This window comes from Scyliorhinus canicula, chromosome 4 (genome assembly GCF_902713615.1).
Source record: "Scyliorhinus canicula chromosome 4, sScyCan1.1, whole genome shotgun sequence".
Taxonomy (NCBI): domain Eukaryota; kingdom Metazoa; phylum Chordata; class Chondrichthyes; order Carcharhiniformes; family Scyliorhinidae; genus Scyliorhinus; species Scyliorhinus canicula.
The window spans coordinates 199,645,621-199,658,267 of NC_052149.1; positions in this window are offsets into that span (position 1 = coordinate 199,645,621).

Here is a 12,647-nt window from a genome sequence, read left to right on the forward strand (position 1 = left end):
GGGGTTTTTGTTCTTTCTGTTCTTAGTATTTTCTGTTATTGATATTTTGTGAAAATTTGAATAAAAATTATTTTTTTTTAAAAATAAGTCTTATGTTCAGAAGTCATGACAATAGGATAAGATGAGATGCCAGCAATTCCAACTGTTGAAGTCAAAATGGACTTTGAGGAGAAGGTCCTTATGATTGAAACAATGCCATCCACTAATGGCCCTTTAATATAACATCAGATGCCCTCATTTTTGGTAAAGGAAATTATGACTGACACCAGTGCCCCAGTTTCTGACAATTCTAACATTCTCCTCTCATGGCTATTGCTATGACTAATGTTTGCTAATGCCACTGTACATGTTCTGGGATCATTATTTCTTATTTACCACAAATTTTCTATTACCCCCAGGATGTTGCTGGCCCAAAGATTCCCTCACAAAATTTTCAGTTTGCAAAAAAAAACGCAAAGAAAGTTGCAAATTACAGATTGATAAGACATCTATTCAGATTGGAAAGAGAAAACACTGCACACAAAGTAACAGACTGATATATTGTGAAGGCAGATCAATCAATCCCTACTTGGTGTCCCCATGAACTGTTAAATTCTGTACCCATAAACCAAGATGAATTCAACATGCAAAATTATTTCATGCATGTGACGTATGGAAAAAAAAATCACTTCTGTCCTGTGAAAATACCACGAGGCCACTGCCTTGCTGACCATGATCTCCTATTGTGCACTGCTTTTTCCTGTAAAACTGAATTGTTTATTAATTATTTGACAATGGCTTAATTGAATTTGCCATTTGTGAAGAGGCAATCTATAAACATTGTAAAGCCTAAAATAGACGAGGCGGGCTGTATGTATTAATGGTGACTATGAGTGATTCCTGATTCCTTTTTGTTATTTGGTTATGTTAACATGTGGGCTGCTGTTTGGGGGTTTGGTGGGAGGATGGATTGCTGTTGTTGATATGGGGATTGACATTGTATTCATAACTCCTTATTGTTTATTGTTGGTGAATGTAAATTTGGGAGAAAATGTGAAAAAGGAGAATAATTTTTTTAAAGACTGAAATAAATAGGCAACTCACAGGTAGTCTGACCATTCTTGTGTTGAAGAAAGTGATGTTGGGCAAGTCTAAGAATCGTGGAAAAGCCCTCCTTTGGGTTGTCTTGCTCATTTGTGCAAATCTTTAAATTGATTGTTATACTCAATTATATTTTTAATGCTATTACTTATTGCCCCTTGGGTAAATAGTTGAGAGGTGACTTGATGAGGAATATTGTGGGTTTGGCCTTCACCAGAAAAACAACATCAGCAGAAATCATGTAGAATGTGAGCAATGACAGAGCGGGAGTTAAAGGCCTCACGGTAGCATGGTGGTTAGCATCAATGCTTCACAGCTCCAGGGTCCCAGGTTCGATTCCCGGCTGGGTCACTGTCTGTGCGGAGTCTGCATGTCCTCCCCGTGTGCGCGTGGGTTTCCTCCGGGTGCTCCGGTTTCCTCCCACAGTCCAAAAATGTGCGGGTTAGGTGGATTGGCCATGCTAAATTGCCCGTAGTGTAAGGTTAATGGGGGGATTGTTGGGTTACGGGTATACCGGTTACGTGGGTTAAGTAGGGTGATCATTGCTCGGCACAACATTGAGGGCTGAAGGGCCTGTTCTGTGCTGTACTGTTCTAAGCAGAAATACCAGCCCTAGCAATGAATTTTTTCCAAAGTATAAGAATAGTTATTGGACAGGGGATTCTTCAAGCAGACAGAAAGCAAGCGGAGGAACCTCAAATGATTGTTCTGTGCTGACTGGTGCAATCAGAGCGTGATTATATGGAGATCAGAGTATAATGGTAATGTTGCTGCACTTCAATATTGCTGTTCAGACATCAGCATATGCCAAATTTTACATGTACTGAATAAAATATAACCATAATATAGGGCAGCAGGGTAGCATGGTGGTTAGCATAAATGCTTCACAGCTCCAGGGTCCCAGGTTCGATTCCCGGCTGGGTCACTGTCTGTGTGGAGTCTGCACGTCCTCCCCCTGTGTGCGTGGGTTTCCTCCGGGTGCTCCGGTTTCCTCCCACAGTCCAAACATGTGCGGGTTAGGTGGATTGGCCATGCTAAATTGCCCGTAGTGTCCTAAAAAAAGTAAGGTTAAGGGGGGGGTTGTTGGGTTACGGGTATAGGGTGGATACGTGGGTTTGAGTAGGGTGATCATGGCTCGGCACAACATTGAGGGCCGAAGGGCCTGTTCTGTGCTGTACTGTTCTATGTTCTATGTTCATTGTCACCAATGCAGGTTATCACTTTAAATCATTTCAGGTGTTTCGGAAAAGGAGGATAAATGGTTAATTGTCTCCCCTCACACTGATTTGGCACACACAATGAAGGTGGTGGGAAGTGTATACTGGAGCAATTTGGACTCATGTGAAGGTGAGAGAAAATTAAGAAATGCAAATATGGGGAGGTGAGATGCTAGTGCTCACTGGTAGAAAGAATATAGAAAAAGTGTGATAAGGAAAAATGCATTCCCTCCACTTTCTGTAGTAAGGTATCAGTGCTTTCCCCATCAAATCATGCTTCTACTACTGTGACAAGGCAAATCAGGTTACCTCCAAGGAAACATAACAGATCAGAATATCATTGGTAACGTGTCTTTTCTATGGTAGAAATCGAGAAAATAAAGTTCATTTGAGGTCATTTTATAAACATCAGATAGTGAATTCACCACTCATTAATACATTCCTGGGCAGCACGGTGGCCTAGTGGTTAGCACAACCGCCTCACGGCGCTGAGGTCCCAGGTTCAATCCCGGCTCTGGGTCACTGTCTGTGTGGAGTTTGCACATTCTCCCCGTGTCTGCGTGGGTTTCGCCCCCACAACCCAAAAATGTGCAGAGTAGGTGGATTGGCCACACTAAATTGCCCCTTAATTGGAAAAAATAATTGGGTAATCTAAATTTATTTTTAAAAAAATAAAAATTAATACATTCCTATCTTTCTATGTATCCACTATGTATTCATAGAATCCCTACAGTGCAGAATGAGGTCATTCAGCCCATTGAGTCTGCACCAGTTCACTCTGCCCTATATCCATAAACCCATAACCTAACCTGCACATCCCTGGACCCTAAGGGGCAAATCAGAATTTTATTGAAACGGTTGCCACTGCTGTATGCAGTCTTCTGGCCAGAAGCAGTGAGCAGGTTACACACCCGGCACGTACACCTGATGTCAAGCACCCTGTATGTACATGCTTTTGGCACCAAATCATGGAGAAGAGCTTCTTCCATTTTCTAGCTACTAGCAAGCAAGGCAAGAAGACTGTGAAGATTAAATGTTTTCTTACAAGTAAGAGACAGCCAGAGACATAAATAGGCAGTGTACTTACTGGCCAGTATCTGACAACTGAATCTGCTGGAGAGAGCTACACAGGGGAGTCCAGGGCAGGACAAAGCAGTGCTTTTGTTCGCTCTGTCCAGAGCTCCATGGCCTCTGATCAATATCCTACAAGAGGAAACTTAACTCGGGAACAAAGCAGTATAAAGCTGCTTTCTTGAGGTCTGTTTTATCAATTGTGCCAATGCAAAGCCCATGCGTGTTGGATGCAAAGAAGTACTGGCAAATGAGAGGAGAATTTTCAGATTTTGAAACAAAAGTGGTGGGTGAAAATTCCTTTTGAGTTTGAGATCTTAGAGTCCATTATCAACTTACATCTGACTCTAACTGAAAAGACTATGCTGCTGTACTTGGCTTGTGACAGCACATTAAAACACGGCAAAAGCCCACGAGGCTGTCAACATTCTGAAGTAGCATCTCCCAGGAGTATCCAGTCAGTGGATTGGATTTTGTTTATTGTCACGTGTACCAAGGAACAATGAAAAGTATTTTTCTGCGAGCAGCTCAATAGATCATTCAGTGAAAAGCAGAGGAAATAAAAGAAAATATATGAATGAAAATGAAAAATGAAAATCGCTTATTGTCACGAGTAAACTTCAATGAAGTTACTGTGAAAAGCCCCTAGTCGCCACATTCCGGCGCCTGTTCGGGGAGGCTGTTACGGGAATCGAACCGTGCTGCTGGCGTGCTTGGTCTGCTTTCAAAGCCAGTGTGCTAAACATAATAGGACAACACAAGGTACGCAATGTAACTACGTAACACCAGCATTGGGTGAAGCATACAGGGGTGTAATGTTAATGAGGTCAGTCCATAAGAGGGTCGTTTAGGAGTCTGGTAATAGCTCTGAGTAAAACATGCATTTTATTCATATTGCCCTTCATGGTGACCTACATGTGTGAGGTTGGATTTTCTGTTCTCACAAAGATGAAGACAGCACAAAGGAACTGGCTGATTTCTGCACCTGATATGTGCATTACTCAATCCTCCTGTGAACCTGATTGAAGTAAGGTTGTGAGGAGCAAGCAGGTTCCCCGTTCACATTATAGGTAAATGAATGCGGCATATGTGGGTCCCAGGAAAAAAAGTTTGAAAAATACTGGTTTAAAACAATGTCAAACGCATAACTGTCATGATCCAGGGTTAAACCTCAAATCCCTGAAAGGCAAGATTTGAACACCCTCAGTCATCACATTACATTATTTAACAGAAGCATGGGGACATCTGGTGGCAGAGAGCTGAGAGTTAAGATTTGTACTTTCAGATTTGGTTATGCTAAGTGTGACAAACACAATGTTGTTTTTGAATGAGAAAAATGCTATTGGACATTAATTGATGTGCTGACCACTAAAAAATAGGATAGTATATATAAAAGGTACACAAATAATTTTCAGTATAAATATCTGAAATGTAAAATATTTTGGGCATTAAAACATGTGGTTAAAATGTGACAAATAAGCTACAGTAGAAACCATGGGCTGAATTTCTATGCCTCAATGGGGACTGGCAAGGAGGTGGGTGGGGGCAAAATTCACAGATAAAGATAGCAGTTAGGATTGTTTAATTGTACTGTTAAGTATTGTTTAACTAGTAAGTGAAAGCTATTGGGCAGGATTCTCCGCCCCACCAGCCCCATTTTCCAGCACGGTGCACCCCTCCAGCAGTGGGATTCTCTGTTCCCACAGCCAGCAATGGAGTTTCCCATTGTGGCCACCCCACACCTGCGGGAAGCCCACAGGCGTGGGTACATTGTTGGTGAAGCGGAGGAACCTGCCGACGGAGAATCCCGCAGATTGTCTTTCTGATGTTAAAGTTAGTAATACTGTGTTAGTAATAATGTCTGCTTTAATATACCAGTCTTACAACAGCAGGTTAAAGCCCAACAGGTTTCTTTCGAATCACTAGCTATCGGAGCACTGCTCCTTCCTCAGGTGAATCACCTGAGGAAGGAGCAGTGCTCCAAAAGCTGGTGATTCAAAACAAACCCGTTGGACTTTAACCTGGTGTTGTAAGACTTCTTACTGTGCTCACCCCAGTCCAACGCATCTCCACATCATTAATATACCAAGGGCAGGATTTGCTGGCTTTACACGCTGACAGGAAATTCCGGTCCCACGCCGGCGCTCGGGTTTTCTGTGACGAGGGTGCAGTCAATGGGAAATCCTGTTCACAATGGTGGGACTGGTAGATCCTGCTGGCGGGCCACCTCCGTCGACAAAAAATACATGGCAGGTTGGTCAGTAAATCCCGGTCCATGGGCGGGATTCTCCGACCCCCCCCCCCCCCCCCCCCCCCCCCCGGCCAGGTCAGAGAATCGGCCAGGGCCAGCGTCAATTCCGCCCCCATCGTGTACTGAATTCTCCGCCACCCGAGAACCGGTGGGAGCGGGAATCGCGTCGCGCTGGTTGGTGAGCCCCCCGTGGCGATTCTCTGGCCTGTGATGGGCCGAAGTCTCGCCACTGACAATCCTCTCCCGCCGGCGTGGATTGAACCACCTCTGGTACCGGCAGGATTGGCGGCACAGGCGGGCGCTGGGGTCCTGGGGGGGGGGGGGACGTGGGGCGATCTGACCCTGGGTGGTGTCCCCACAGTGGCCTGGCCCACGATCGGGGCCCACCGATTGGCAGGCGGGCCTGTGCCGTGGGGGCACTCTTTTACTTCCGCCTTCGCCATGGTCTTCACCATGGTGGACGTGGAAGTCCCCTGTGCATGCACCAGGATGACGTCAGCAGCCACTGACGCTCCGTGCATGCGTGGATTTACGCCCGCCGGCGAAGTCCTTTCGGCCCCGGTGGCGTGGCGCCAAAGGCCGTTCACGCCAGCCGGCGGAACAGAAACCACTCCGGCTTGGGTCTAGCCGCTCAATGTGAGGGCTTGGCCCCTAAAGGTGCGGAGAATTCCGCGCCTTTGGGGAGGCCTGACGCCGGAGTGGTTGACGCCACTCCAATACGCCGGGACCCCCCGACCCGCCGGGTAGGGGAGAATCCCAGCCCATATCCCTATTTGTGCGTGAAATCATTCCTGGAGCAAAGTATCCTTTCCTCACAATCTTACGAATTAAATAATTTATTGGGGTTCCTGTCCGGTATCCTAGCAACAGTTGGGATCTGGTCCGGGATGGTAATAGGTTGATCTCCTAACCTTGGCTTTCCCACCCTGTGCCCAATATCCTTCCTGATTAAAAATCTGTTTTCTCTGTGGTTTATCTATCAGATATCTACAGCCCTCTGGTAAAGAATTCCACAGATTCACTACCTTCTGAGAGCAGAAATTCCTCAGGGGCTGGGGCTGGTTTAGTACACTGGGCTAAATGGGATTAACTAGTAGGAAGGATTCTGGGTCAGTGCCTGGTGAGGACTTCACAGCTGAATGTCCAAAACAGATGGAGGGATGTCCTAGGGAGCTGGCAATCAAAGGGATGCTGGGGCCAATGACTCTGCTGAGCCGCAGGCAGCTGATGTGTCCCTGGGTCTGGTTGTCCCAGAGATGCTGGAGCTACAATGTCAGAGTCACAAGCATCAGCAAGGAGCATCCCTCCTCAGACTGCAAGGCCAACTGGAGGTGTCTCATCGCCTTCTGTCCTACGCAACAAGGCCAACACTGCGAGGGTGGCATCTGCAGAGGAGACGTTGGTGGAGGATGTGCATTCCATGGCAACAGGAATGCAACCCGGGTCCTTCCACCTAGAAGACCCTGAGAGTGTCCAGCCCATCTGGCACCTCCCTCCCTGTGGGCGACAAACCTCCAGCCCTGCACACCGAGGAGGGCAGCACTGTAGTACCCGTGTTACCCAAAAGTAGGCCCGTACCCTCAAGGCCCAGGCCCCTCAGGAGATTCCACCAAGGTCTTCTCAGGCAATAGCATGTGGAAGTCAGCAGGCCGCCTCAACCTCAGCTGTGAATCCTGGCGATACACCTAAACATAGCGGCACCAGAACTTGCTCGACCAGCACACATATTGACGCACAAGACTCGTAGTAGCGAGTCTTAGCGTGTGTTTGTGGCCTCCACACTGGTATCATTAGCCACCTCCTGAGTGGATAACCTTTATCCTCGAGGAACAGCTGCTGCTCTCCCTTAAGAATCGCTGGGATTTGCGAGCATCCCAGAATGTATCATGGACGCTCCCCGGGAAACGGGTACACACCTGCATGATGCGCATTGCGTGGTCAGACAAGTTGGACATTGAGGGAGTGGTATTCCTTGCGGTTCAGAAATGGCGTCCCTTGCTGCCATGGGGAGCACAGAGCTATGTGGGTGAAGTCGATGACACCCTGCGTCTGAGAAATGCCTGCTTTGTGGGCAAAGCCCACGGCCCTGGCCCCAGTCCAAGTTAATGTACATGTGGGCCCTTGAAAAGAGCACACCTTTGACCTCCCCTATGCACTCGTGCATAGCTGATTGGGAGATGCTGCAAAGGTCACCCGCACAGCCCTGAAACGAGCCACTGGCATAGAAGTTCAGAGCAGCATTAACTTTCAAGGCCACCGGCAACGGGTGACCTCCCAGTCCTTTCGGTGCCAACTCTTGCATCACCTGGCAAAGGTGCTCCATTGTCCCCAGGACCGACACAGTCTTCTCTGGCATGGGTTCTCTGATATCTCCAGGTAGGAAGTTCTAAGGTGGCATACCTGTGGCCTCCTCCTTCATCATCTGTTGCTCTGCTCCCAAAATATCAATGGACCCTACATCCTCCTCCACTGCAGGGAGCTGTACCCGGCTATGTGCAGAAGGACGTTGATATCACTGCTGCTGGTCGATCAAAATCAGAAGAATAACCAACTTGACTGGCTCCATGATTCTCTTGAATCAAAAACTGGAAGGAAGAGAACATCAAAGTGAGCAATGAGGATTCCTGACAATGTCCTGACCCAGATCCCTCTCAGGATCTGGGACATCCACCAATGCACATTACACTATGTTTGGATTGGATCGGATTTGTTTATTGTCACGTGTACCAAGGTACAGTGACAAGTATTATTCTGCGTACAGCCCAGACAAATCATTCCATACAAATAAAAAATACATAGGGCAAACATAAAATTTACAGTGTAAATGCATAGACACAGGCATCGGGGTGAAGCATACAGGAGTGCAGTACTACTCAGTAAGAAGATATGTGAAGAGATCAGATCAGTCCATAAGAGTGTCCATTTAGGAGTCTGGTAACAGCAAAGAAGTTGCTTTTGAATCTGTTAGTGCGTGTTCTCAGACCTTTGTATCTCCTGCCCGATGGAAGAAGTTGGAAGAGTGAATAAGCCGAGTGGGAGGGGTCTTTGATTATACTGCTTACTTTCCAAAGGCAGCGGGAGGTGTAGATGGAGCAAATGGATAGGAGGTGGGTTCGCGTGATGGACTGCGCTGTGTTCACAATTCCCTGTCTGTCATGGAACTGTGGGATTAAACGCGTGTGGGCTATGTTTCCAAAGAGTTAACAGTTGGGTGTCAATCGGTGGCACACTCATGTATTGCTATGCAGATTAAATTGGCACAATTGTCTCATCCAGGAATGGTCAGATAGTTGATTAGGCAAATGACTTCCATCTGCCACCTGTGAAGACTGCAGTTTGTAGTTTGCTTCATCCTTCGAGGGCATCCTCATTCCCGCAGTTCTCATGGATTGTGGATTAAAAGAGCCTTCCAACTTAAACAGCCACCCGAACACAATCCCTGACAGACTGGCCTCCTTAAACAGTGGCCTTGACCTTCCAGAAATCTCATGCCCTCAGGCTTCAAAGTGCAGCCCGAGTGTGAGGGTTCATTTTGACGGCACTCATCCTTCCTGCTGTGTGAGGGTCTTCAGCTGTCCTGATGCTGGGAACCACCCCTTGTTAGAGTCCCCCACTGAGCCAATGCAGCCTAGCATCTCAAGTGACTCCATCCAAGTACCTCACAGTCACTCCTGCGCTAACCCTGTGGATTCACCTTCTCCCACCCCTGAAGGGAAATCCCTCAGTGGTTATATCACCACAAGGCCGGCAAGGAGGACACAGGAAGTGCTACCTGCATACCAGCCACCAGACCCCTTGAAACCTCACAACCATGGAGGCCCGCTATGGCTTCGAATGACCCCACTCCCACCCAAAACAACTGGCCCTGGGTTGCATTTATCTGGGTCCCTCACATTCTCTCTCGTGCCCCCTCTGCAATCAGCATCCGGGAAGGCGATGGTGAACCTTCAATATCACCTTCGGAGATGATGTCGCTAGCTTCTCATTTTTATAGAGCTGTTGTAAATCGCACCAGTGTGGCGTCACGCCACCGTCTGATGAATATTCAGTGCGGGGGAGGGCAGGGGTTCACTAATAACATACTGATGTATTTAAATGAGGTTTCCAACCTTCCATGGCAGGATTCTCGTTATGTCATTGGTGGTGACTGAGAAATCAGCAAACATTATCTCGCCAGCGAGAATCATGTTTCCTGATTCTCACCATATATAGAGTCCACATTGCTGTTCTTGTCTTGTTATGCTCTTGGTGTAGCATAAGCGGCTTCCTTGATGTGCACTCTGACAAAGGAAGGTTCAGACGTGGAGATAACGTCAACACGTTTATTAAACTATTTACAATTTTCCTACTCAGATTCGCCACCACTGTTAATCCTTCTATAGCTACTCAGACTGACAAACCAGTCTGCTACAATCCACGGGGTGGGTGTGATATTGAATCAACCCTGTGTCTCTACTCAGAGTGTCTCCACTGGAAAGAGGAAGATCATGTGTGCTGTGTCCTTTTTATATGGGTTGGTGTAATGCCCTCCTGTGGTGGTGTCACCTCTGTATCGTGAATGTCCATTGGTCGTGTCCTATCTAACTGACCTATTGGTTGAGTGTTGGTGTGACATATCTCTGGTGCTCCCTCTAGTGTCTAGCTAGCCTACATGTATTTACATTAACCCCTTGTGCATTTACAGTGATGCATATCACCACATCCCCCCTTTTTTTCTCGTTACATATTTTCTGCACACTTAAAAAAAATTGAACAAAAACAGGTAGATAAGTGATGGTATGTACAAGTCATGAGAACAGTGATTAAACAATAAGTCCAAAACATATGTGCGAGTCCAAAACCCATTATCATGGTTGAATGTTTTTCTTGTTGGGTTGGTGAGTTGGTGATTTTGACGGTGGCATGTCCTTGTGAACGCCATCAGTGTCCCTGTGCATAAGAAACCAAGAAGTGGTCAAATCACTTTGTTGTCTGATTTGGAGTCTTTTTTTCTTCCGATGCTTGTGATAGCGACGTTGAATGGCATCTGTCCTGAAAGCCAGGTTGCCTATTGGTAGTGCAGCACAAGTGAATTGGGAAGATGCATCTTCCAGCCACGGTATGTCATTGTACTGAGCTGAGCAGTAACAGTGTCCCTCATGGGCACAATCGTACCATGTCGTATCAGTCGCAGTTCCAGTAGTGTAGTCTTTGTCGTTGGTACGCGTTGTGTCGTTGTCTTTGAGATGGTGTTCATAGGTTGTGATGTGTTGGATGGTCCTGTTGTGTTCGCTGCACTCAAGGACCACCGCTGTCGATAATGTGATCGTCGAGTGCCTCTGTACACACTAGCTGAGGTCTGTCACATTGCACATCTTGTATGGGAAGTGGGATGCTGTCATCACCTGTCTCACATACAGTGGATAGAGCCTCAGTAGCTTCTTGTTGTTCACTTGGGCTGGGTAGACTGTCAGAGTCTTCTTCTTGTGGCTCAAACAATGTGGGTGGACTGTCATAGTCTTCCTGCTGTGCACTTGAGCATGGCAGACTGTCATAGTCTTGCTGTTGTTAACTTGAGCATGGCAGACTTGCATCTTCTGCTGCTGGTTGCTCAGAGGAGGTTGCTAGACCCTCCTTGTCTTGTTCATGCAAGTACTGCTCTTTGGAGTCTTGCGTTGCTTCTATCATGGAGGCTGTCCACAAGCTCGCTGTGGAAGCTTGTGTCACTCGAGTCACTTCATGTTCATGCAAAGACTGCGGTGTGGAGTCTTGCATGTCTTCTATCGTGGAGTCTTCCATCGCTTTGTGTGTGGAGGCTGGGACCCTTTGTGGTGCGTGGACCACTCTGTGTGGCAGAAGGCCGTCCTCTGTGGGTTTGTACCGCTCTCTGTCTCTCGGTGTCAGGCCGCAGCATAATCCTGCACTCACGAGTCGGGATGTCATATGCGCTGGGCTGAGGATCCTCAAATTCAAAGAACTTGTCATCGGAGGCTTGAATTTACAACACGTCTAGTTGTGGTTCGGATTTGGTACTGGGGTAGTGTCCCAAGGTAAAAGGTTCATCTGAGTCGTAGTCTTCTAGGACCATATCATCACTGTTTGTGTCAGAGCTGGCATTGGGCTCGCAATGTCCAAAGAAGAAATAAAGGTCGGTGTCGTAGTATTCAAGGACTGAATCATCTCTTTGGGCAGTGCTAACTGCTTGTTGCAGGGTTCTGCAGAGGTTACTGAATTGAATTTCAGGCATTGTGCTGTCATTCCAGGTGAAAGAATCTTGTTTTACAGCTTTAAGAATTTTTTTCCCGATTTTTGGACATTTCCCCTTTAAGTGGGCGTGGTCCGGGGCCTCTGACGTCACGACACGTGTAACATCAGTCGTAGGAAGCACTTGCGCATGCGTATATCGCTGTTCCTGTACTGGGGGCCGTTTTTGCAATTGCACATGCGCGGCTTCTCGCGCATGCGCAAACGGACCTTCCCGTTCTGTGCGCTTCTCGTACAACTGCACATGTGCAGTACCTTTACAAAGAAGGCCGTCGATCAAAATTGTTCTCTGCTCCGGGATCTCGGCCTCGTGGTGACTACTGACACCTCTCTTACTGTTTTCTGTTGGTTTGACTGTGTTTTCTACGCAGTATTTACTGAATTTGTCCATGACCAGGACTGCCTGGAAGTCGCTCCTGTTGCACCCTTTGGAGAACTTGAACGTTTTAAAGATTTCTTCTGCTCTGGCACCGGTGATGGTGAGCAGAAGCTCTGTCTTTTCAGCATCGGCCATGTCTTGTAGGTCAGCTGCTACCAGGAAGATCTCAAACCTTTGCCAGAATGCCCGCCAGTTTTTGTAGAGATTGCCGTGGCACTGGAGCCGCTGCGGAACTGGGATTTCGAACATCTTGCCTGGGTATTGTTGCTGGTTGTCACTGTTTGCTGAGTTGTAGCTATATGGATCGAGACAGTCACTCACTGGTACCATGTCTTGTTATGCTCTTGGCGTAGCATAAGCGGCTTCCTTAACGTGCACTCTGACAAAGGAAGGTTCAGACGTGGAG